General features: G+C 34.2%; 2 protein-coding genes across 7 annotated transcripts in view; one reads left to right on the forward strand and one right to left on the reverse strand.

Annotated features, from left to right (window-relative positions):
• trpa1b (transient receptor potential cation channel, subfamily A, member 1b) overlaps positions 1–27,667 on the forward strand; it is a 347,938-nt gene that overhangs the window by 164,651 nt on the left and 155,620 nt on the right. For all 6 annotated transcript variants that reach the window (XR_015524386.1, XR_015524387.1, XM_087308524.1 and 3 more), the window contains one exon: positions 16,232–16,357. The gene's annotated coding sequence lies outside the window, so the exon portion shown is untranslated. The remainder of the gene's footprint in view (positions 1–16,231; positions 16,358–27,667) is intronic.
• kcnb2b (potassium voltage-gated channel subfamily B member 2b) overlaps positions 1–27,667 on the reverse strand; it is a 199,766-nt gene that overhangs the window by 153,127 nt on the left and 18,972 nt on the right. The window lies entirely within an intron of this gene.

Below are 27,667 nucleotides of genomic sequence, written 5' to 3' on the forward strand. Positions count from 1 at the left end.
GGTGCCGTACAGATTTTAGCTCCAACTCTAATCAAACACACCTGAACAAGCTAATCAAGGTCTTACTAGGCATACTTGAAACATCCAGGCAGGTGTGTTGAGGCAAGTTGAAGCTAAACCCTGCAGGGACACCGGCCCTTCAGGACTGAGATTGGTGACCCCTGATCTACATTTTAAAAGCGCTATAAAAATATAGGTAAATTGAATTGAACTTGAGGGATTTCACAAGTGTAGCTAAAAACTTTATCATCTCAATAATTTTAGATTTCTCTACATCAACATTTTCACAATGATTAATTGGTTTGTAACCTTATTTAATTCTAGGTATAGTGTGTATGAAATGAAATGGATGCACAATCTACAGTAACCAATCACTGTAGTAACCAATTACTAGCCAGTCGAGTCTTCTACATAGAGTGCTGCTATGTTTGTGACGTACATTTGCTGCCGGCATAAACTGTTCCAAATCAGTCAGTCTGGAGGTTCCACAACAGTTAGGATGCTGTCTATGTTGACAAAAGATAGATCACTAGGTTTTGTAAACATACTACTGTATTTCAGAATGAATTACCAGCGGTTCTGTAGAGAACACATCTTCTTTTGTTTGTTCTTCTTGATAGGACAGTTTGTTTTGTTCTTGTATTAAAATATACCTCTTGCTATAAGCCATTGCTGCCCTACAGTAATCTTTCTGAGACTACTACAGTGTGTAACAATAGTCACAAGTGACAGTAGAGGAGCCGATCATATTTGATTAAGCAACACATTGTTACTGAGATCCTTCCTGTCTGATGACCTATCTGCTATTTTTTGCCTCTAAACCCTTTGATAACAGCAATGAGCAGCCGCAGCAGGTGATGATTCAGCTGACGCACACGCATCAGGATGCCTGGAGCGCCTCAGCTTACCTTTTATACAGATCTCAGATCAGCCCGGTAATTACATTTGGGCGTGTAAGGGGCCGGCTAGTCCAGAATGTGCTCGAAAAAGGCAACTGCTATTAAACGTGGCTCTGTTTGGCGCCAAATACTTCTCTAGTCTAATGCCATTGAGCTGATTTACCACACGATCCTTATTCCTTCTGTGGTGACACAGGGATTATGGGTAATGCCTTTCGGATTGGTTAGCGTTAAAAGCGGCCTGCCCTCCCCGTCGAGCTGACATAGCAAGGACATTCCGGTGTGGTGCCCCGCTAATGGACTCTTTCCGCATGGAGCTGCACCATGAAGAACACATTAGACTTCATCTGCACCGGCTATTGGAGTGAAACTCGGCGGGAAAAGACCTGCTGTAACTGCCTTGTGTTCATTTCCACTGAGAATGCAGTGCTGTGAGATATGCAATAATACATGTCTTAAAAGATGACACAAACATTATGTTCAAGGCTAAGAGTTTGCAGTCTCTTCGGATTCTTTATAAATTTCACACAGAGCTTTCTGGGCTTTTTGAGTGCTACAAGTTTTAAAGTCAAACTAAAGTACTAAAATCCTTTGGTACTTTATCAACCTTTGATACTTCATACTTCAATATTTGGAGATAAAATACTGTGTAAACTATTTGTAACAAGTCAATATTTTAATGATAATAATTGAAGATTAATTTAAATCTTAATTCAATCTTAATTGCGCACACATGCACATATCTTTTTTCTTTCTTTCTATGTATTATAAAAGTGAGTCCGGCTGTTAAAATGTATGGACTTAGAAGTTAGACCATTACTTCTAAATGACCATGTTGATGAAGAATTTACAATTATTATGAAATTTAAAAAAAAAAAATCTATTACTGGAAAAGATGCACATATTATTTATGTAGATAAGTAGATAACAGTTCTTTTACATAAAAATTATATTTCACAATCCGCTTGTTAAGTTTGATTTCATGCGAAGTGGCTTTAAAGTCCAAACACTAATAAACTGTATGGGGAGACTCAACAAACTGAAAAATAAATGTAAAATAAATATATGATTGAATATATTATCAGATTGCCAGAAAGTGATACATTTTTTTAATAAATTGTTAAAATATTGGTGTCTGAGATGCAGCAAGTCCAGAGACTGTTGTGTACACCATGATTTAATATAAGTTGAGTGGGTGATATGACTAAAAAGTGGTCATAAATGAATGTTTTCTTAATTCAAATGAGTATCATCTTGGACCAGGAAACAGTATTTCATACGTCACGACTTAGTAAGTGGATATTACTGTTTTTACAATAATTATTTCACTTTTTGCATGAAAGAATTTAATAACTTTAGAAATCTTACCGACCTTAGCTTGTTTAATATACAATCATTGGTCATAAATCAATTTCTACATAAATATTTCCATTTAATAAATGAGTTTAGTAATGAGTCACACTTGTGCTAAACTGCAGTCTGGCTCAAGTAAATATGCTAAAAAATAAATATAATTTCGTGTAGTACCACATCTATTTTTTTTGCCACCACTGTACTTTTTAAGTTTTGTAATACATCAAAACCCTTGACATCACTTTATCATTTCAGCTTCCAGTAATTGCCCAAACATTCTAAAAATTTTACATTTCTTCTAGTCAGCGCTACACTTATTATGTGATCTTCAATTCAGCTATATCACTTTTTATGATAAAAAATGGTCTGCTACAGACTTCTAAATCAATGCACTTGAAACTGAACCTAAAATAGAAGGATTACCTCAGGCACGCCACTCATTTGCTTAAGACGTCTTAAAAGGTGGCATCAGATGGAGTACAGTGAGTAGGTTTGTCACTGAGTTCAGTGAGGTGAAAAGAGACATCTGAGGTAAATGAAACAGAGCTTTGAAAAAATGTATAAGGATGATAATAATAATAATAATAATAATAATAATAATATATAAAATAAAATCTTCATTTGTTTGCTCATTCGCATGATTGTTTGCATGTTTGTTTGTTAGTTTGCATGTTTGTTTGTTCGTTCACACATTCATTTGTTCCCACGTTCGTTCATTCTCATGTTTGTCTGTCCTTTCGTCATTCATCAACCAGTTATGTTTGGTTCTTGGATAAGATTGGTTAACAGCCATGCAATATTCTACTAGAATCAGCACTGTTCCAGCCAGTGTTGCCATCTCTGTAACTGTCACTAGATTTATCGACTTTTCAGACAACTTAAGTGACTTCATTACAAAATAGCAACTAGCGGCTTTTTTCTTTTTGGTCTTGTTCTGTTGACCACAGCACTGCTCACATAAAAACACCTGAGTTGTGCATACTGTGCTGTCACAGAACAATCCAATATTTACTTCTCCTTTTTTGTGAATTAAAATAATTTAATTTGACCTTTTATTCTTGTTTTAAGCACATACTACTTATAATAAAATGGTTTTAGGTAGAGCTGTGAACCTACACTAGTCTCACGATTTGGTTCGGTTACGATTATCATGCCATCGATTCGGTTCAATTCAATATTTCGGTGCATCACGGTGCATTGACGATGCTTTTATATTTTCTTCACAGCACCAGCTCTTGTATTAAAATGTATGAATATATTTATATTTATATAGGCTATTATTTGTAATACAATTGTGTCATTTAATACAAACAGTCAGATATATAAACTGTAACTTTTAAAAAAAACGAGCATTTAGCAAATAATATAAACAAATATAAATATCCAGCTCAATTTCTGATCCTTGTCTAGTTCTCTTACACTCCTTTGATTGGTTACACCCCCAACAAAAACGGTTGCGATTGGCTCTTGCGCGCTGCGCTCTTCAGATGAATGATAAGCTGCAGGCGGCAGGCGGCGATCTCACAGCTGATCTATGATAGACACGGTGGAGAAAACTCTGCAGACACGCGCTCGTTTCTGTATCCAAAAGTAACGCTGTAAAACAGAAAAGCAACGCCAGCAGGTCAAATGGGCCACTGTGTGTGTGTGAGAAAGAGAGAGAGACAGAGCAAGAGGGAGCGAGCGAGCGAGAGAGAGAGAAATGGAATAGGCTACTTTCATTCTCAAACAGACACAGTGAAATTGTGCACAGTTTATGAGTATTAAGTAGTTAGAGCGTTGTAAATACTCGCGATCGTCTCCCTCGCGACAGAGCGCATATGAGGTAAATGACGTCAGTAATAACCGGTTATGATTATTACTGAACCGATATTGAATTGTCCGCGTCTGCATCGCGGTGCATCGAAGAAACGATTAATTTTGACACCCCTAGTTTTAGGGTGCATACACATCTGTAGATGGATTGTTTTGTTCCGAAACAGGAATTAAAATTGTTAAAATGTTTCTCTTTGTTCTTGGTGCTGTTCGCTTTTACATGGCAAATTTTCTAAAAGGATCAAAATAGCTACAAGTCACATGCGAGTAAACTCTGTACATTGGTCAGAGTTATTTTTTTAGAGTCCTGCTCAGCTGTCATATGTCGTTATTTTATTTCATGACGATGTTTAATAAAATGTTATAACTGAAAAGCTGTGCTTTAATATTGAATAATGACAGCCACAGACATTGTCACCAAATATAAATCAGAGATAAGACTTTCTCATACATAGTCGTTGGCTAGAATTTACATTACAGGCTTTACATTATAGAGAGAATCAAAAGATAAACTAAGACTGCAGTTTGGTCAATTTTCCTAACGGATAAACAGCTCTCGTTAATAGTTTAGCATGCTTTCACTTTCGTATTTGACTTGAAACGCACATTTACTGGTAGGAATGACATCCTGCACCCTTGAGTCTGGGTTTATTTATTATGTCTGAGATGCTACACCGTGGTAAATACACTGCACTGTTTACACCATTTTATGGTATATCATTTTTATGGTATTTTTTCTTGAATAAATTTTTTTTTAAACAATACAATCAGATACCAATAAGATGAGATGACATTAGTAATATGCAAATTTACGCATGATATCATCTAATGACATTGAGCAAAGCTTATGCTGAGTTCAGACTGCATGATTTTAGCCATGATTTTGATTCGCTGACACGTTTTGAAAAATCGGCAACAAATGCCTGAAAACACAGACAAATCGGTGCTCGTTCATGCAAGTAACAATTACACAATGTGAGCTATCAAAGACACAATCTGAGAAAATCGCAGATGAGTTACTGATGCCTGTAAGATATTTGGCATGCTAAATATCTGGAGATGTCAGCGATTCAAATCATGCCATGTGAAATGAGTTTTGACTGAAAATAACATCAGCGATCACTTACAGCTAATGAAAGAGCAGCATTCACTAGCATGGGTACCTGCAGGCCAGTGGGAAGATAGAGGAGAAGTTAAAAGCGCTCATATTCAGTTTATTTGGACCCAAAAAATGGAGGAAAAACTATTGTAAATTTGGCCAGAGCACCTGTGTCTGTTTGATGTGTCATTTGAGCAATACCACAACCAGGTCAAAAAAAAAAGTTGAGGAGAAATTGCTAATTCCCTTCAAAACCAGGTGAGCAAATATATACATTTTCTACCCCATTAAAGGCTTCTTTCTTGTTATGTAATTAATAACTAAATATATACAAATTATTATTATTTTATAAAACAAACCAACACAATCTCACAGCAACTAGTGTTTTGGTGCTGAAGCAAATAGCGGACTTAAGCTCTTCACCTCAAAGATTAGTCATTTTTTATTCCTTTAAATAATGTACCCTAGTTGTCTTTTTAATGATAATTGAATGACTTATAATGCTTTGTTTCATTGCTTATCTTTATTTAAAAGTGGCAGAGCATTTACAGCTAATGTATAGTCTATTTCTGTCCGTTCGCATCCCCTGCCTTTGTGCCACCTGGCGGCATAGTTGCAAACTGCGGTCATACCTATAAAACATTTTCTTTTTTTTTAAACGGCGGCGGTAGATCGCTCGGCAGTATTGGCCACATTGAACTTTCACCTACTGTACTACGTGTTTTTGATGTGAGATGTAGTTTGGAAGAAGTTGTTGGTGATTCTTCTTATTTTAAAGTCATGCAATGTGAAACTCCCTGTCGCCGATCCATCTTGCAGTGTAAACAAAGCAGCGACAAAATGCTAGCCCAGATAGTCATGCAGTGTGAAAACATCTGCAACACAACTACTTTGAAAATTATGCAGTCTGAACTCGGCATAAGCTACCGCCCATTGGCAACTCTTCACTTGTGTGCATCAGTCTGACCACAGCGAGTGCCAAGCGGAGGACTAAACCCACTTTACTTTGACAAATACTGTGCTATATGATTTATTAATTAGCAAAAGTTTATTAAAATATTATTAATAAAGTATATTTTTATTATGTTAATAAAAAGTCTTTATACCTAAAATAAAATGTTTACTCAGATTTTAAGCAATATCAATAGCAGTTGTTTTAAAACGTAATCACTGAAATTAAACAAAGAATCAAATCAACAGCTTGTGAATTTAATCAAATCAGGAAATCAGAATCTATAACCCATCCCTAAACAAATACGGACCATTTCACAAAACACTCTTTTTCCTGGAAAACCAACTGTGAGGATTATATTTTCCCTAGAAGTTTTTGAGGACCGTTCAGCCCTGAGATTGCAGGACAGCCGATTTACCTGAAACAGCAAACACAGCATACAGGCTTCACCCACAGTCGTCTTATCGCACATAATTCTTTGGGAGTGTTTGACAACTTGACACTGTACGATATTCAGCAGCGTGTCAGAGCTCCTTGGAGAGTCTCGGGCTTGTCACCACATTACTTCAGAGGGCAGAGCTGCGGTGCTTTGTGGAATATCGGAGATCTCGGAGTTTGTGGGTGGAAAGAGGACAGGTAGAAGAGATGAGGGAAAGATGCACGGCAAAAATAACCTCAAGCAGCCTGCTTTAGAAATGGAGATGTGCTAAATAAAAGGCAAAGGTGGCAGAAATCCATCTTTAGAACTGACACTTGAAGACAGATAATGCAGAGATGATAGATACCATCAATATTGAAAAAACATACTGCGAGTGTGTGTTGCCCTTTTGACCTAAATGAAGGCTGTGTAACAGTGAAGCATTAGGAAAAAAAGCGGTTGTCGTGTGGTTTTGACTCAAGAGCCAAATTTGGACTGAAATGGCAACACAACACACAGCCAAGGATATTTTTTTGCCAAACTAATAGCAATGTAGGAGAACTGAAACAGCGAAACATTACACAATAAAACAACTGTTTTAAAGGTGTTGTATGTAAGTTTTTGACTCTTCTAAGGCATAAAAATACCATAATATGTTTACAGATATTTAAGAAATGTGCTAAGTGAACATACTTTTTTTTTATCTGAAAAACAATGCTAGAGTCAGATAGTCTACTTTGAAAATGTGTGTTACACGCTGAAACTTTTTTTTTTTTTCATTTAACCAGCCCAGTGCCAGTTAAGCCAATTATATTTCAGTGCCCCACGTTGCCTTGATGGAAAACAGCATATTTCATTAATTCAGTCAAAAAAGGCTCTTAAAGTATGTGTCTGCGACTGAAATGTGACTTCTGGTGGACAGTAGCAGACTCCGAAATGAGATGCAGATTCAGAGTTTCACATGAGGTGGTTATTAATTAGCATATAATATAAATATCAAGTACATAAACATTAGGTGAGCAGGTTACATTGTTACCCTGTGTCCTAACAGCACGCTACATGACGAGATACACAGTGATAAGCAATATCTTTATAATTTACTTTGTAAAATTGTTTAAGAATGTAATAATAAATATATTAAGTAAAAAAATATTTTCATATTTAAACAAAATATCAGCTTTTGGTTGATATTAAAGTTAGTGTGTTTTCGAATAAAATTTCGATTAAAATTATAATTTTTGTAAATTGTGAATTTACTAGCAAATTGAATTTGAAAATAATTTCTATGCCATTTTTTCGGAGGAGTTGTTTTAGTGTCGAATCAAGTTGCAAATGTACTGTTTTCATTTGATGTTTGATTTATTTATGTTTTTCCATTAAACGGTAGTTGATAGTTTTCATAGATGTGTAAAGCATTTGCTTTAAAACTTGTAAATTATTTTTTGATTAAAAAAAAAAAAATTTTGGTGAAAATTTTATTAAATATAAAAAAAATCTGATATCCTTAATGTTTTCCTTTGAACAATAAAAAACGTTTTTTTTTTCAGTTAAATTACAGTTAAGCTGATTAAATTAAAATCCATGATGTCTACATTTATTGCAGTATGTAAGTTGACAACTTGGTTGAACTAGGTATTGCACACCTGGCTCAAAATACACGCAATCACAGCTTGCTAGATTGACTAAACCAACAGTAGTATGACTGACCAAATTTCTGTTGTTGGGTCTGTTGTTGGGTATGGTGCATACCCAAAAAAGCCGTACAATATTAACAACAGTACTAACTAGGGCTGTGTGATTTGTGAAAAATATCTAATTGTGATTTTTTATAGATATTGGGGTTTGATTTTTTATTTAATTTTGTAGTCAATATTCAATTTTCTGTAAGTTGTGGCAACATTTCTGTAACAGCTCTTACAAATGATGTTCGGTGTCTATGACTTTGAGGCCAGAATATTCCAATATTACCATTGCTGTTTTTCATTGATATTAATTCATCTGTTAATGCTTCTGAAGCAGCAGTTGCCATAATCCCACTTGTCCATGCTTTCCTGCTTGTTTTCTTTACTTTTCATTGTGGGCGTTCTACATAGTTCGGTTGTGCAATTCTGATTTGGCAGAATGAAAGTGTGCTCACTCAATTGGCTAGTAAGACTATCACACACAGACAACAGTCATGCATTTGTTATGGGCAGGGGAAGTTTAAAAATACTAAAATATGTCATATTGCAGCCTCTTGCGATGAACTAATCGCAATGTTTCAAATTGCAATTGCAATTAAATTTTGATTAATCACACAGCCCTAGAACTAACTACTAAAAAGAATAGAAACTACAGTAAATTAAATTTCTTCCACAATAAAAAAGACTGGGGTTAGTTGTTTTTTTTGGTGTGGAGTTTGCATGTTCTCTTAGTGTTCACATGGGTTTCCTCCAGTTTCCAAAGACATGCAGTATAAGTGAATTAAATAAACTAAAATGGCCATAGTGTGTGAGGGGTGAGTGGCTGGAAGGGCGACCAATTCATAAAGCAAATGCTGGAATAGTTCATTCTGCTGTGACAACCCTTAATAAATGAGGAATTAAGCTGAAGTAAAATAAATGGATTAAATGATTAAAAAGACACTAATATTTACCAATAACCATAATTTATTTAAAAACTGTCCTAGGAAGCCTATATGTTTGCTCTGTCAGCAGAAGGCATCTGGTCCTCGTGGCTCCTCACAGCAGGTTTACATCTGAGTCAATCAGGCAGAGGGATCAAAACCATGACCTTCAAATCCAAAGGTGCTTAAACGTACCCTGCACGGTCTGGGAGGCTTTTAACATCTCATAACACACCACCACTGACAGCCCACAGGATAAACCTCCTGCAAATCTTAAGTCACATCCACACAGCACTGTCCGGATATGACTTATCCCCAGCATGAAGAAAGATTTGATGATTTTTAAAGCCGATGTCGCTCTATCATCCATTGAGACCAATTACCTTATTACAAGAATCCCTCAGAGAGTTAAACACGGGATTACAGGGATTTTAACATGCCCTGAAACAACCCGGCTGACTGACCACAACTAGCCAGTGGAGTTTCACCTTTGGTTTAGTATTCTCTTTTTTTCAACTTTTGTTCAAAAACTTTAGATTCTGTCTTGCAGTGCTGTGTTGCTTTGTAGTGAATGCAGTTCTTATCAATATTTCAGTCTAAAGTGCTCAGTTGCTTTCAATGGGACATACAAATGCTGACAGAAACAGACTGAAGGCTTCGCTGGACTAAACAAGAATGGTAAAACACACACAGCAAGCTCTTATGTTTGACTTTGCAGAATCATTATCCTTTCACTTACTATAGTTTAAATACAAAATAGAGTTGATGTTGAGGTATCTAAACAGTTGATGAAATAATAATTAGTATAACTGTTGTTTTCATTGTTTTCATTTCAGATTTATTTTAGCTAGTGTTTTTAATATAGTTATGCCATTTGTATTTATCTTCAATAAAGTTTTTATTTTAGTTTTTTTATAAAAAGAACATTATTTTTAAGGGACTATCTGACATAAATAAATTGGTAAAATATAAAATAATACATTTATTATTTTAGTTAATGTTTATCAATAGATGGATCGATGGATTCAATTAATAGATGGTAAATTAATACAGTATATACATTTGAAGTGAGTAATATCAACCTTCCTGGATTATGTTAAACATCATTTGGGAAATGTTTGAAAAAAAATCACAGGGGGGGGCTGATATTTTGACCTCAGCGTACGTAGTTTTTCAATTGTATAATCATCAAAGATATTTGAAAGATCCATCAAATACCAAAGTATACACTATTTATTCTTCAAAAATGAATAATGATAAAAACATATGCAAGACAATAGCCTACAACTTAAGCACACAACTATAATACTTATATTATATATAAGTATTATATAACTATATATATATATACTTATATAAGGCTTATTTCTTTCTCAAAACATTTACTCTTTGACAAAATGCCTCCAAACTATTCATGATCACACAGACAGTCTAAAACAAATGAACAATTGCCGTCTGCTTCCTATATAAGCAGCTATCTACCTATACATAAACTAGCTTGAACAGAACATTAGCTGTTGATTTGAAACACTTTTCATAAGGGGAATCTTTGTTAACGGACACTTTCACAAATAATGGCCTTACAGGGAGATCAGTCACAAAGCTAATTCTCACATTAGCATTTAGCTATCAAAACAAAAAATCAATACTCCAAAACGTGCATTAATATGCGGTACACATGAGCACTATTTGAAATATGTGGTCCTTAAAAAATGAAGCTAATCAATTCTATGCACATGTAAACATGTTTTCTTCATCTCTGAACATGTGTAATTATTTAGCTTAGCTTGATAGGCAAACTTGACATATAAGCGTTCCCTTTCTCTCATCCAGATCCAATTTAGATTAAAATTGTGAAAATGTAAAAAAACAATCCTATTTAAAAACTGCAATTTTTCATTCAAAAAGCTAACTCTTACATTAGCATATAGCTATCAAAGATACAAAACTAATGTTGATTAAGCACATAAATATGCAGCACACATTAACACTATGTGAATTATGTAATACTGGGAAAAACTGTGACTTTTTCCTAAACACTTCTGAGCAAGTAAACGTATGTTTTGTCATCCAGATCACATCTAGATGAAAATACAGCGTGTATACTAGGCTACAATATAAATATACTCTAGCCTATACTACAATATAGCAATTTCATTCACAAAGCTAATTCTTCCCTTAGCATATACGTAGCTATCAAAGATTCACAACTACTCCAATAATACATAAATATGCAGCAAATGAATACTACGTGAAATATGTCATACTGAGAAAAACTGTGACTTTTTCCACTTCTGAGCACAAGTAAACATGTATTTTTTGTCCAACTTTGTGAAAATGTGTAAAATTTGGCTTAGCTTGATAGGCTAACTGACATCCACATCACATTTAGATGAAAATACTGTGTGTATACTACAATATAAATATACTGTATACTACAATATAACATCTTCATTCACAAAGCTATTTTTTTAATTAGCATATAACTATCAAATGTACACAAAGATACTCCATTAAATACATAAATACTCAGCAAATGAACACTATAGCTGCGTCCCAAATCGCATGCTTATGCACTATTCTACGCCATTTTGTAGTATAAATAGTGTAAGTAGTGCGTTCATACTGAAGACTTTAAAAATAACAAGTGCACTTTAGTTACCCGGATGATGCACTCATTCAGCCGCTAAAATGAAGTGTGTAATGATCACGCACTTCACACACTCAACGACCGCAGGTTTACTTACGTAGCAGAAGGAGCGGAGCTATCGGACGCACATGTTGAATAACTTTATTTATTTTGGATGGTGAAAGCAAAATTCTCCTATGAGAGTGATTATAGTGCCTCCCGATGGTGAATGTGGTTATACTGACGGCAGGTATTATTTGATAATTCGGTCGTTTATTTCACTTATTTGGCAACTGTCAAACGTCATTAGGGAAACGGTTTGAATTTCCGCTTAGTACATAGTGCATAAGTGCATAGTGTGCCATTTGGGACGCAGCTTATGAGAAATATGTGATACTTGGAAAACTATGACCTGTTGACTATGAAAACTATGACTATTTCCTAAACCTGTAGTTCTCAAACTGTGGTACATGTATGTGGGCTTTCTTCTAGTGGTACAGAGAAGAATCAAATATGTCATATGTACATGCTAGATATATTTTCAAAAATTATCAGAAATGAATTATATAGCAATGTGATGACATATAGCCTATATTTATGAGGTCCAAGCAACATCTCCATGTTTTGATGAATAGGCTACCATACTTTACATTTAATACAGTTTTTAATACAGTTTTTATTTTTATTTTTTATTTTTTACATTTTAAGAACAGTAGCCTACTATTTTTAACTTTTAAAAGCACATTTCAATTTAAATGTTGACATTTTATTTAGTTTGTTTTACATAAGCAAAGTACAGTGTACAAAGTATTTATAATGTTTAAAGTGGCTGATAATAATACACATTTTTAATAATAGGAATTAGTCTGCCACATATTGAACTCTACAGAGCTGTACCTTCTTTAGTAGGTCTACTGCACTACTGTATTTCAATGCAGCACATTATGGTGGTACTTCGAGAGACAATTCTTTTTAAGGTGGTACTTGGTGAAAAAAGTTTGAGATCCACTGTCCTAAACACTTCTAAGTGCAAGTAAACATGTATGTTTTGTCCAACTTTGTAAAAATGCGTAAATATTTAGCTTAGCTTGATAGGCTAACTTGAAAAATTTCCCTTTTCTGGCACTCAAATCACTTTTAGATGAAAATTGTGAAAATATATACAACAATCCTTTTGTTAATTGTTATAAATATTGAATATATCATTTTCATTCATAAAGCTAATTCTTTCATTAGCATATAGCTATCAGTGGTGCACAACTATTAAATGCATAAATATGCAGCACATGAACACTATGTGAAATATGTTATACTTAGAAAACTGTGACTATTTCCTAAACACTTCTGAGCTCAAGTAAACGTATGTTTATGTAAACTTTGTAAAAATGTGTAAACATTTAGCTTAGCTTGATAAGCTCATGTGAAACGTAAATGAGCTCTTTCTGTTGCACAAATGATTTGATTGTAAATGTGGAAACATACAGAAACAGTCACTTATTTTTAAATCATCCCAACTTAAACTGCATTGTGGGGTATTATGAATACCCCTCAATGCAGTATAATTTAGGATGATTTACTGTAAAGTAAGCGACAAGAGCACACATAATTCTAAAAAAAAAATAGTTTATGTAGGCAGCTCTGTATCTTCAGGAATGAGTCTTTATCTTCTTTTTAAACTTTGTGAACTCACTTGTGTTGAGACCTCCATGTTCTCTTTTTAGCTTATCCTTAAGACACATGGAATAAAAGGCCAGGTCAGGCAACATTCATTCTCACAGAAATACAGCCTCATTAGCCATCTTAGGGTTTCGTTTGGGTCACAGTCAAACAAAACCTCATACATTCCATTACAAGCATGAAACACTGTAATTAATTAACTGTCATCATCAATTCGTGATCACAGTGACAGACAGAGCGACTTACAAGACAAATAATGAGGGACACTGACAACAAAATGCAGCAGATGTGTTTGCAGTGAGACTAGGTAATACTGTACCATAAAAGAAGGTTAGTGAGTAGTAATGGGGTCTTCAATCAGTAAATGACTAAATGTAAATGTAAATTGTGATGTGTTTCCCACACAAAAATGTAACTTGCTGGTAAACTACCACAGTGCAATGCAGTTTGGGAAAGTGACATGTATCCCAAAGCCAGCAAAAATCAATAATTTCCAACCATGCTGTTTAAAAAAAAAGTAAACATAATAATAACACTTCTCAAATGGGTAGAGTAACAAAATCTTTAAATAGATGTTTTTTATATAGTACAATTGTTGTCATTTCTAAACATTCCCACACATACTACAGTATATATACATAAATTATTACTATTTTTATTTATTTATTTTTTTACCCAATATGAATTAAATGAGTTATGTCTGTGATAAACAAGTTGCTTGTTTGCTAGCCTTGATCTTTTATTTTCTTTGATACTTAATTTAAAAGTGACATTTCTTTTCTTTTACAAATACTACTCCTGAAACCACTCACAATAACATGTAGCCTCATATGCAAATGAGATATATGGCCATACAATGATTTTCATTTATTTTTTGTTTGTAAAATTACATTTGGTTCCATAATTATTTATTTATTATTATTATTATTATTTTTTTACAAAAGTGTTTATTTTAAAAAGTGGCACAGTGGCTCAGTGGTAAGCACTGTCATCTCAGAGCAAGAAGGTCACTGGTTCTAGTCTGTGCTGAGTAAGTTGGTATTTCTGTGTGGAGTTTGCATGTTCTCTTACGTGGGTTTTTTCTGGGTGCTCTGATATCCCCCACAGTTCAAAGACATGTGCTAAAGGTGAATCAAATAAACTAAATTGGCCGTAGTGTATGTGTGTGTGTGTGTGTGTGTGTGTGTGTGTGAATGTGAGAGTGTATGGGTGTTTCCCAGTAATGAATTGCAGCAGGAAGGGCATAAAACATATGTCGGAATAGCTGGTGGCTCATTCCGCTCTGGCGACCCCTGATAAATAAGGGACTAAGCCAAAGGAAAATGAATGAATGAATGTTTGTCCTTTTTGCATTACAATTTGACATTATTCTCAAAACGCTGCAGAGATGTTTTATATACACACAGAACATATACATTTTTATTTACAATATTTTAAATGTGTTGTGTTTTCCCAAGCTTTAAAAGTGTAACAGATTTTCGCTTGGAAATCATCTTGCAAGTCACCTTTCTTCAAGAACCACAGCAGTGTGTTTTACCAGGTTTTCATAGTGTTTTTGAGTCTCTTATTCTCAATTATTTAAAATATGATTTCTACTTATAGCAACATTGCAAGTATATATTTAAAGTGCAATTTATATTCTTTAACAGAATATCTGAAAATGTCTGAAAATTTACTGTCAAGTGATCCTTAAGAAATCAATAAAATCTGCTGATTTTGTATTATCTTTTATTATTTTCCATGTTGAAAACAGTTGTGCTGAGGAATATGTTAATGCAAACCATAAAATAATACGAGTTTAAAACTAAAATCATTTGTAAAACTCTAAATGTATTTAATGTCACATTTTATTCATTTAAGGTGTCATAGCTGAGTAATAATCTCCTTTATTCAAAAACAACCTTGCAAAAAATATTTTAATAAAACAAAAACAGTATATTTAATTAAAACTCTGCAGTAAGTCATATGCTGTATTTTTATGTAAGCTTTATCGTTTTTTTTCCTAATTGCACATTAGTGTGTTGCAAATGTGAAATGATCTTCTTTGGCCTGATTTAGCAACTAATAGCATAGCTCTCTGAGTGACAAGGAGAACATGTATATCAAGGTCATTTTCCGAACATGCCAACTGTTCAGGCTGGTTTACAGCCCAGATTGAAAGAAAATGCCATTCGAATCTGACTCATGCAAATAAACATGTGAATAAACAAAAACTGAAATAATCATCAATCAATCTAGTCATGGAATATGAGAGATTGTTTTTGAATTCCACATTTTTAAAGCCCACAATAATCCATATTATTCAACAGGATGTTGACTGCATAAGCATGTGAGCGTCAAAACACAGAATTAATCTCAGACAAAGATTGAACTTTTGTTTGTTGAAAAAAAAAAAAAAACATTTGATCAGTTCAACGCAGATTAATGCCAGAAGTTAAGTTTACTATAACTGTGACATGATTCAAGAAACATACTTGTTATTAAAAATAGTTATTAACAAATAGTTTTGTTCCTAGTGGTTAACACTATAAATGTATGTTCAAATGAATTATTGTTATGTCTTGTAGTCGTATAACTTGACAAATATTGTACAAACGTGTCAAAAATATCTCATGCATTCAGAAAAATTTGATCATTTTGAAAACATGCTACATATGATTTAGCCTTAATGCATTTACCTTTAAAGATCAGCTCAAAATCTGTGTGTATAACATAAGAATTAACCTAATGTAAATATAGTAAATGTTTTGTAAAATCTGTTAACTGATTGGTTGAATTTTGCAGGATTTCCTTCATATGCGAGTGTGAAAGGTCAAGTGAAATACCTAAAGAAGAAGTGGATACCGGCTGTGTCGACTACAGTTCTGTTTCGTTTTCCAGAACTTCTCGTTGGAGTTAAAAAGTGTACAGGTATGCCAAAACCATCCAAGTTAAAGATGCTGTTTTTTTCAGTCAATCAATCAACCAATCAATCAATCAATCAATCAATCAATCAATCAATCAATCAATCAATCAATCAATCAATCAATCAATCAATCAATCAATCAATCAATCAATCAATCAATCAACCAACCAACCAACCAACCAATCAATCAATCAATCAATCAATCAATCAACCAAAAAACCAATCAATCAATCAATTAATCAATCAATCTTTATTTATATAGCACCTTACTACAACCAAGTTTGACCAAAATGGTTTACACCAGTAAAGTATACAACACAACTAAAAGGCAGACAATGCAAAAAATCACAAGAGATATCAATACAATACAACAAACATTTAAACAGAGAGACGTGTCAGTGCTATGCATTAAAAGTCACTTTGAACAAAGTTCGCTTTAAAAAGACGAATCTCAGTAGAAAGGGTATTCCAGCGTTTAGGACCTGCTATCACCCCACTGCTTGTATCTTGACCGAGGGACTTCTAGCAGAGGGTGGCCAGCAGATCGCAAAGCTCTGCTGGGTTTGTAAATGCGTAAAATTTCGCATAAAGCCACTCACAGCATTAAACAAAACATCCGTAGTTTAAAATCAATTCTAAACCCTACAGGTAGCCTGTAAAATGTCTGTGTTAATGTGCTGTTGTTATTTTTTTTACTTTGCTATTAAATTCTGTGTCTATGGGTTGAATGATCCTTTTATGTGAATCTGAAATAAGTTAATGCTGTCAACCATACCGCCCAGGCAGATTCATTTGACTTTTTATTTATTTATTTTTTTTACCAATTTTGCCAAGTACGTTTTTGTGGTTTTACAAAAATAGAGGCTGAACAACATATTTCCAATGAATTTATGTTGCCTAAAAACCGTGAAATAAAACGAAATAAGACTGTTTACTTTTAATGTCAGTCACGTGACCTCTAAGGCAGTCCTTGTTCGTTCAACACCAGTACTTATTCTGAATATGTACCCCTATATACTTTTCAGGTGAAATTCTGTCAAATTCTGTCTTAGGAGCTATGTTTTTTTTTTTTTTTTTTTGCAGTTTTTGTTTTTGAGAATAAACCACAGGCCGTTGTGTATGCTTTTTGAGATCTCATATTTATCTCATGAGTGTCATTCGTGCCTGCTGTTCTTGCGTAATTCCACAAGAGGCCACTGTCGACTGATGAATGACTGATCAACTGACCCACATCCTCCTTTTCTAAACCCAACCAATAGTGTTTTTAAAAGCACCAATTAACCCGTCCACCCACTTCCCTAAACCTAACCGACAGTGTTTTCAAAAGCAATCCAGAAAATGAAAAGCTCTCGCGGCAGCTTATTTTTTTTTTTTACCAAGCTATCGGATTTTACCACATTCTCACTGTTATTTACTTGTTTATTTTATTTTATTTGTTTTTTTTTTTTTGCTTTTGTCTTACCCACTTTCTGGAAATCGTTCTTCGCCAGACACAAACCCCGTCGTCCCGGTCATCTCCGCAGCATGTCTGTGAACACACTGTATGCAGCGAGCCACTAGACAAACTGATAACAGAGGAAAAGCTGTCCATACAGAAGTAAGTGGTCAACTGGAAAGTGCCAAAAGGAATGGCATTATACCACCCAGTAGCATTTGTTTTAAAAGAAGAAAATGCAGCCATACGCAGCTCTGGCTACATAATTGCTATCTCCAGATATGTATTTAGGGCTACATTTTCAGAATGAGCCTATGTTGCCATTCAAAGTGGCCAAGGTTCGCAGTCATTTTGCAGTGAGTCTGAAGGAGCGAGATTTAGTCTTTGCATTAACTTCATTACTTTCCCAATGTTCATTTAAACATGCATTGTATGAATGTGTTTGACTTAAATCTAGCATCTTTAAGTAAGACTTTTATTAAGAAAAAATAAAATAAATAAAATAAATATGTATTGCTTAAATTTTGGAAGCCTCCCATAAAATCCTTAAATATTCAGCAGTTTAAGTCACTGCACCGACTATAATATAATTAAGCTTGTGAGTTTCATTATCTGTGCGACTGTAATTCTTGTCAAAGCATTAGCCTTTTTGCCACTGAGTGGTTTGGGGATCTATTTGAGCCTCCTGGTCTCTGCAGATCCAGCCCTGCTTTATCACAATGTCAAAGAAATAAGGAAAGCAATATTCCACCAGTCACTGAAATTAGACAAATAGCCTTTTACACTGCCAAACCCTGTGTGGAGAAAAATAGCACCTGCAGCTCAGGGCTTGTGGGAGGAGACTTGCAAAAGACAAACCAGATAAACCAGTCGTCCACTTCTGACTGGACTGCAGCTGTGCTTTCTTTATTCATTTTTCCAGAAGAGAACTGGTCCTCCACCTGAGCCTGGTTTCTACCCTTTTATTCTCAATTGGTGGAGTTTTGGATTCTTGCCACTGTCATCTTTGGCTCATTTACTTGGGGTCGGTAGAGATGCCCTACAGTGAATCACATCCTTCAACACTGACATTTGTACTAAACTGAACTGATTCATCAGTGAACTAACTAGAACAAAATGAACATTCTGAGGAACGGAAGGCAGCTAATGAACTCAAGTTGTTTCAAATTGATAAAACTTCACTCCTAGTTTTTCATTAATGTCTGTTTTCTTTATAAAGCTGATTTAACATAAATGACATTGTATAAATAGAAATAAAAATTACTTGAAAAAAAGCAAGAGCAGACAGATGGCAAGACACCACCTTTGCTTGTAGATAATTGTAGTGTTTTAAATATAAAAAAAAAATGCTTTAGCCCCATTTTTACAAATTGCGTTGTAATTTACAAAAGATAAAAACACAAGCAAACATTCATTTTAGCATCAAGTATAGTACAGTCTAGTCATATTGTAAGTTGCATAAGACCTTTATGATTAAGATTTAAGTTATAGGTATTAACTCACACTTTATGGGAAGATCATATCCAATGTAAAGGCAAAGCTCATGATTTGAGGATGTGCTTGTTGTGATTGTCAAACAGCAACTTACAGTAACTCACACTATATTGTATGTTTAAAATCAATATAACACCACTTCTTTTTCATTTAATTGGGGTTGGCAAACCAACATATAGTGCAATTAATATTCAATGAATGTGAATAAAAATAAATTAATTAATTAATCAGCTCTGTAGCTCACAAATATATGAACATGCATATGTCAAACATGTTTAATTTTTCCTGTGCCTTCTGGAACATATTCGTTCAAATCACACACCCTTAAACCTGGAATTTGTTCAATTGCTTTCAATAAACTGTTCAATTCCCTCATGAGAACATAGGGCTGGGCGGTATATCGAGTTCTGGGGATATATCGATATGATTCCCCTAAGCAATGCGGTATTATTAAAAATCTGTCATATCGATATGGTTTGAGGCCACAAGTGCACATTCTGTGCATATCAGATTACTCCATGATGGTACGCGATCTTCATTGCAAAAATGTGTGCATATGCAAATGAATGATTCACTCCATCATAAAAAAGTCATAAAAAAGATTTGTTAAAAATGAACGAATCGTTCAAGAACGACCCATCACTATGACATGGAGGAACATGCAATGCCGGTGTTGTATCAAAATCTGACTCCCCAGACAAATCTAACTCCCCCTAGCATGTACGCTGGTCACACAGCGCCTGTAGCTGTCACAGAGGTTTATCAGAAACCTTTTATGGCTCATTTCTTCCGCAATTGACAGCAAGAACAAACATAGAAGCCTTGTCAAAATGACAAGCAGCACCTGAATGTGTTTAAAGGAATTAAAAACGCCAAAATGGGATGAATTTATAACGCATTTTGAAAGTAAAACCACCTTAAAAGTTTAGTATTTATTACACGACTGTCTCATCTTTACATTTACGTTATAACACATTTAGCTCTGCGTTCTGGTCTGTTATTGCATATTGACTTAAATTCGGATTGTATTCAAATCATTGTATTTACTTATTTATTTATTTATTTATTTATTTATTTATTTATTTATTTATTTATTTATTTATTCTGTTTAATTGATTTAGTTATTTTAGCCTCTTAACTAGAAGCCGTGATTTTATTTGTGTGTGTACCTAGTGTAAAAACGGTTTGGTGGTTTAAAAGATTATTAAAACTTTACTTTAAATAAATACCAAAACATTTCCAAACATACCAAACATTTATTTTTTTCTATTTTAATATCTCGCTGTTAGCTACTCTTTTAACAAATAACAACATAAGAATGACAATTATAATGATGGTCATAACAGGGAGGATAACCCCTGTGTTTTAAACTTTATTTTGCTCAAAAACTGTTTAATAAAGTTTTAATAAGGGCTTTGACTCTCAAGTAACCATTTATGGGAAAATACAGGATATATATATCGTATATCATCAATCTTCCTAAAAAATACAGAGATAAGATTTTTTTGCCCATATTGCCCAGCCCTAGGACAGACTAAAATTTCTGATATGCTCCAAATTCACCTCACAACCTGATTGCCAATGGGAAGAGGTCAATTGCATTTTCATTCCCCTTTGTTGTGTTGTGTTCCCCCACACAACACAACAAAGATGTGTGACAAAGGTCAAATCCAACCTCATTAAAAAAAAAAAAAAGAGTTTAAGCTCAAAATCAGATGATTGTACACTTTTTGTTTATGTTTATGTTTAAATACAAGTATACAGCTTCACCAGATTAATTATAAACAATGAGAATATGACAGATAAGAAAATTCTGAAAATAAACAGGTAAGAGATTTACAAAACTACAGGAAAACTCTAGTTCATTCATACTTTCATAAAATCAAGAAAGCCTCAAAAGCCAATTTCTTATCTCCAACTCTTCTGTGAGGTAAAATCCTGTCATGTACATGATCGTCATGTCAGACAAAGAATAATTAACACGGAAGTCTACATGAAATCATAATTTTCAATGTTTATTTTACTAGCACACCTTATTAGTCCTAAAGGCATTGATCACCCAAAAAATGAAAAATTCCTGTTAATTTTTTCACCCACAGGAAATGTTTAGTTTTGGCTAAAAAAACCCTTTAATCTGTCCGGGGAGTTAGACTTCGATACAACACCGGCACTGCATGTTCCTTCATGTTGTAGTGATCGGTCGTTCTTAGTTTGGATAATTAATCTGTGCAAAAAAATTACAAGTGTTTGTTTTGCTAACGTTTAATCAAAATCTGGCCATTTGCTTCAGCTTTGGAATGGCAGTCCGTCTCTGATTGGCTTGGGAAATCCCACCCCTATTCAAAGTTTGACTGTATTTTCAGTGATTCTATGGTGCAAATCACAAGAATCGTCATGTTCCTCATGTTATTTACTTGACATTTGGGATGACCCTCAGGCACTGCAAATGCATTATAAGGTCGGTTAAACAGGGTCTATGGCGCGGCGAGTGTCTCTGTCAGGGCCAAGAGCGAGACCCTGGACTTTAAGCTTATTATGGAGAAAGAGCATCACGATTGGGATCAGGCCAGAGGTCTGTCTGTGAGTGAATGAAGGCTCAGGAGAGAAACTAACAGCACTGTCTACAGGAACACACTAAATAAAGCCTGTGGACACTTTTTTGGCAGCAGCTCACAGAGTGCTGCTTGTTGTAACACTCTCAATTGTTGATAACAGTTTATGCTAAACTTTATGCTGAAATATTGATAAGTATAGATCAGGGGTGGGCAAACTCAATCCTGGGGGGCTGGTGTCCTGCACAGTTTAGCTCCAATTCTAATTAAACACACATGCTTATAGATTTCTAGTGATCTTGAAGATACTGATTAGCATGTTCAGGTGTGTTTGATTAGTGTTGGAACTAAACGACGCAGGACACCGGCCCTCCAGGACAGAGTTTGCCCACCCCTGGTATACAGATGTAGATGATATACGACTGGGCGATGTTGCAAAAAAAAAAAAAAAAAAAAAAAAAAATCACGATATCATGTTTCAAATCATTCAACAATGATAATTATGTAATATTTTTTTAACAGTTCATTTAGGAATATTAGTTTTTTATTTTTTATTTACCACTTTATTTTAATTAACCAACATCATTAAGGCAAATAGTTTTAATAGTCAAAAAACTAAAATATTTAAACAAAACATCTTATCTCTTTATAATAAAATAAACGTAAGTATTAAAGAGACTCTTAAACTTGATGAATAAAATGTTACAAAGTGTGTGCAATGGTAAAGCATAAATACTGAACAATCAAAGAAACTTTAAGGTGTGAATAATAATGATACAGTAAACCTCAATCTATGTAATCAAAATAAATTTTGGTCATCAAATCTGAGTTCGGAACCAACCATCATTAATAAAATACACACTGCAACATTAAAAATTGAGAAGTTGAATGACTATATTATCCCTATGCTAAAATATCTCTCAAATGGGGAGCTAGTGGCTGGGATGCACAAGAAAAGCAACCAAAAAGCCACTCAGGTGACATCCTTACATACTTTTTTTTGATTTACAATCTCCTCACTCCTCACTCGGTTTTCGCACGTGTTGTTATTCTGACCTGAAGAGACAAGCACATGCGTGAGTGGATTCCTTTACAATTTACAATGGATTTTGCGATTGCGCCCCCCTGGCATGTATCGTAACTAGGTGACCATCAAGCCTTTTCTCAGAGGATGACAAGCGAACAAATGATTGCTGCAGCTCGGATGCAAGTTTTTAAAATAAAGTAAAAAGCACTGCAGCGTTTGGGTGCTCTGTGTTTATCTGAGGTAGTTAGTCTGCCGTTATTGCTGAATTGTGTATAATCCATACAAAGTATGACGCAGATTGCTTAGTTGTACTTACATGAATTGCGGTGCGCTTACAGCATTCGAAAAAGTTCAGAGGTGCAGCTGTTAAATGTGCGCAGTTCACGTGCACGTCACTTGCACTCTGTGGACATCGCTCCCATATGCGCGTCATGCAAGCTGCGTGCCTCCATTGGAAATGGAGAAATTAAATGGAACACCCTAAGCTAATTGCTATTGCTTTAAAGGTGCGCACTCAGCAGCCACATTTTAATAAAACTATAGCGCTTCATACCGAAACTACCAAATCTTTTTTTTATCGATATTGACAATGGTGTTTGGTCAATAAATATTGTTACAGATTTTATCACCTTTCCTATCATGATGGCTTGGTGGAATTCTTGGTGGAACAAACAAAGAAACAAACAAAGAAACAAACAAAGAAACAAACAAACAAACAAACAAATAAATAAATAAATAAATATGTTATTTAAGAAGTAAGAAATATTTCATGTTTATGTTCATTTAATTTTATACTATATATACAGTTGAAGTCAGAATTATTTGCCCCCCTGAATTATTAGCCCCCCTGTTTATTTTTTCCCCAATTTCTGTTAAACGGAGAGAATATTTTTTTTTTATTTACATGATAGTTTTAATAACTCATGTCTAATAACTGATTTATTTTATCTTTGCCAAGATGACAGTAAATAATATTTTACTGTATATTTTTCAAGACACTTCTATACAGCGTAAAGTGACATTTAAAGTCTTACATTAATGTTAATTAACTAGGTTAATTAGTTTAACTAGGCAGGTTAGGGTAATTAGACAAGTTATTGTATAATGATGGTTTGTTCTGTACACTATCACAAAAAATTTATATATTTTTATTATTATTATTTTTATTTATTTATTTATTTATTTATTTATTTTATTTTATTTATTTATTTATTTTTTTTTTTTACTGAACTGGTCAAAAAGAATCTGAATGTGTGTCACCAAAACTGAACAAATTCTAATCTGGTCATTGTATCACAATACTTTATATATCTCAGCCAAAAAGTAAAAAATCACCATATTTTATTATTTAAATATAATGTTCAAACAGAATAGTAACTCATTCCTCTCTTTATTGTCCTTCACCATGACTCTCAACCAGTGTTTCAGCTTGGCAAGTGGGCAGATGGGTTAGTTATAGAGTGGACAGGCAGTGGAGGTGCCAAGAAAACAAGAAGCGCATGTAAGTCTGTCTGAGGGGCTGCTGGGTAACATAATCTGTTCTTGTACTGTCACACACACGTTTAGACTCTTATACGGATGAAGATGATAACTGCACACAAAAACTACACTGCTTAAAGTGTTCATTATATCCCGTGAAAAAGAAAAAAAAATCCATAAATTTTTATAACATTTAAATTTTTAGAAGCAGATGAGTTGCCTTACAACGGTTGATTATTTAATATCATAATAATTTACTTAATTTTCAGTTAATTAATTTGCCTAAAAACATCAATATATAAAACTAATATTGTGTAAAAGCAATACTCTACATGAGCAATACTCCTGGAACGCAAACATAATATACATTTGCCAATTGTTAATATAAACATAACACAATTGACAAATTATTATTTACAAGTATTTTGTTATGCTTTAATAAAATATGTATAACATAACATGTTAGTTGCCAAATGTTGACAATTTTATTACGTTATTTCAATGTTTATACATTCATCTAGAATTTTTTATATATTTATATGTAATTTTTTTTTTGCAAAAATGTCTGTATGTTGTGTTTGTAGAAAAATTAAATACAAATAAAACTGGTGTCAATTTAAAATAAATTGTGTGATTCCAAACAAAAGTAAAATAATATAACTAAATAGTAAAATATTGAAAACATAAATTAAATAATTAGCTAATAATTTTATAAATTACAAAACAATACTATCTCTTTACAAACTATAAAACTATAATTATGCATTTTTATTTATAAATTATACGGTAATTCATTTACTCATTAACACAATATCCACAATATTTCTATATTGAAATACCACTTGTTCTTATTGCTCAAATAATTACTTTAACATTAATCATATATTTTCTTACATATTTCTTAAAGTAAATTTACATATGTTTTATTGTTTTATTTATTGGGAGCAAATAATAACCAAATAAAATTCAAGTATGAAAAGAACTAGCATAGAAAACAAAACCAACACTATTAACAATAATAAGGAACCTCATTTACATAATTGGATAATGTATGAAAAGAGTGTCCAGTTGCAGTTACATCCCCCTTCCTTCCTTCCTTCCTCCCTTCTTCCTTTCATCTAAATGCCTGTCATTTTATTTCCAGCTGGTAAGTGTTATTGTGCTCAGTCATTAGCTGAAGAAATCAGTCAGACTAGCACCCGAATGCCAAACTCTTCCAGATCCTCATGGCAACACTGCAAACAGCGGGCTTTTCTTCACAAATTCATTATTATTCCTACTTTTCCTCCCCTCTCACTTCTGTTTTGCCGGTTTCGCCTGTTTTATTTTTTTAATGCAAGGACAGAAACAACCTGAGGGGCCATCGCTAACAGCTAACGCAATGTTTTAGGGACTCAATTAGTTCATCAATCATCTGCCCCACTCGTGCTGTGAGTGTTTATGAAGGATATGCTCACGACAAACCTGCTGGCCCCTGACAGTGACCAGCAGCAGGTGGCATATCAAGCCAGGGGTACCTGGAGGAACAGCGCAAACATGATTGACTGCCAGCCAAATATAGAAGTGCTGCATCAGGTGCCAATGCCACCCTGTCTCCTCAAGCCTGAAAGATGACAGGACGCAAGATTTCACCCCAAAATAAAGGAAAGATGAAGCTCACAGAGGAGGTAGTCTGACATTTGGTTGTGATGTTTTGGATCTTGGAAGAAAACCAGACAGAAGTTTGTCAGATATGATTCATTCAGTCACATACTAATAAGAATGACTCTCATTCATTCATTTTCTTTAGCTTAGTCCCTTATTTTATCAGGGGTTGCTACAGTGGAATGAACTGCTAATTATTTTGGCATATGTTTTATTCAGCGTATGCCCTTACAGCCGCAACCCAGTACTGGAAAACAGAATGACTCTCAATTTGTGTTTCTTAAATAACAATTTTCGAAGGTATAAAAAATAATGTCAACACATATGATCAGGTCGAAGAGCATATTTAATAAAGTTATTATCATTGTTTACACCAAATATTTTTGATGCGCATAATTTGAACCCTGAAACGAAGTCTATAGATTTTTAAGTTAATTCCCACTATAGATAAACAGTTATGTTTTATCATTTTTGAACCCATTCAGCTGATCTCTGGATCTGGTAGGAGCATTATTAGATTAGCTTAGCACAAATCACTGAATCAGATTAGACCATTAGCAAAAAAAAAAAAACACTTCTGTAGTTACATTGTGTACTTTGAAGAACAACGGAAAATGAAAAGTTGTTCTATACTATTAAACTACTTTTTAATTGAAATGCTAATGGTCTAATCTAGGGGTGTCAAAATTAGTTGTTTCTTCGGTGCACCGTAATGCAAATGGGGACAATTAAATATCGGTTCAGTAATACTCATAACCGGTTATTACATACTAACGTAATTTATCTCCAATGCACATTGTCATAGTCGAATGTTATGGCGAAGGAGGCGAGAGTAAATAAAACACTCCTGCTACTTAAAAGGTAGATGATTATGCACAGTTCAACTGCTTGTGAGTTTGCTGGAAGGTCTTTCATTTACACTGAAGAAAGCACAGCACACAAGCAGCTATTTCACTACTAGAGAGAAATGCTGTATAAATCCATCTCTGCCTCTCTCTCTCTCTCTTACTTTTCCTTTCCTCTTGGCTGTTAAAGCGATACTGGTGGATCCAGACATGAGCATACCTGAGGTGCAATTTTTTTCCACTGTGTCTATTATGGATTACCTGTGATAACCGTGCATTATGCGCATACACACTGTAACCGCGGCTGTTCTTCCTGCGTCACTCATTGGTGAACAGCGATTTCATTTCTAAAGCCAAACGCAGCCCTTTCTGTTGAACGGGTGAAGACAATGACCAGGCATAGGGGTGTAAGAACTTGTTTGACAGCGCTCAAAAAGCAAGCGGATAAAAATTACATTAGTTTATTTGGTATAAATGCTTTAGTTGTTCAGTGCTTGTATTGGAGTTTTGTTTTATACATTCCACTAGTGGGTTTTCTTTGGACAGGTCAAAATATATATTTTTATAGACTTTCATAAAAAAAAAAATAAAAAAAATCTTATGTTGTGAAGAAAAAATCCAATTGTGTTTGGAAAGCATCGTCAATGCACCCTGATGCACAGAGATATCGAATTGAACCGAATCGATGGCATGATAGTCGTAACCGAAGCAAACCGTGAGACCAGTGTAGGTTCACACCCCTAGTCAAATCCAATACCATGATCTATGCTAAGCTGAGTCTCCCACTACACTCAACTAACTATTTAACTCTAACTCTAACTATTAGTTTTAGGGTGAAC

The sequence above is a fragment of the Danio rerio genome, chromosome 24 (assembly GCF_052040795.2).
Source record: "Danio rerio strain M-AB ecotype USA chromosome 24, GRCz13ab, whole genome shotgun sequence".
Classification (NCBI taxonomy): domain Eukaryota; kingdom Metazoa; phylum Chordata; class Actinopteri; order Cypriniformes; family Danionidae; genus Danio; species Danio rerio.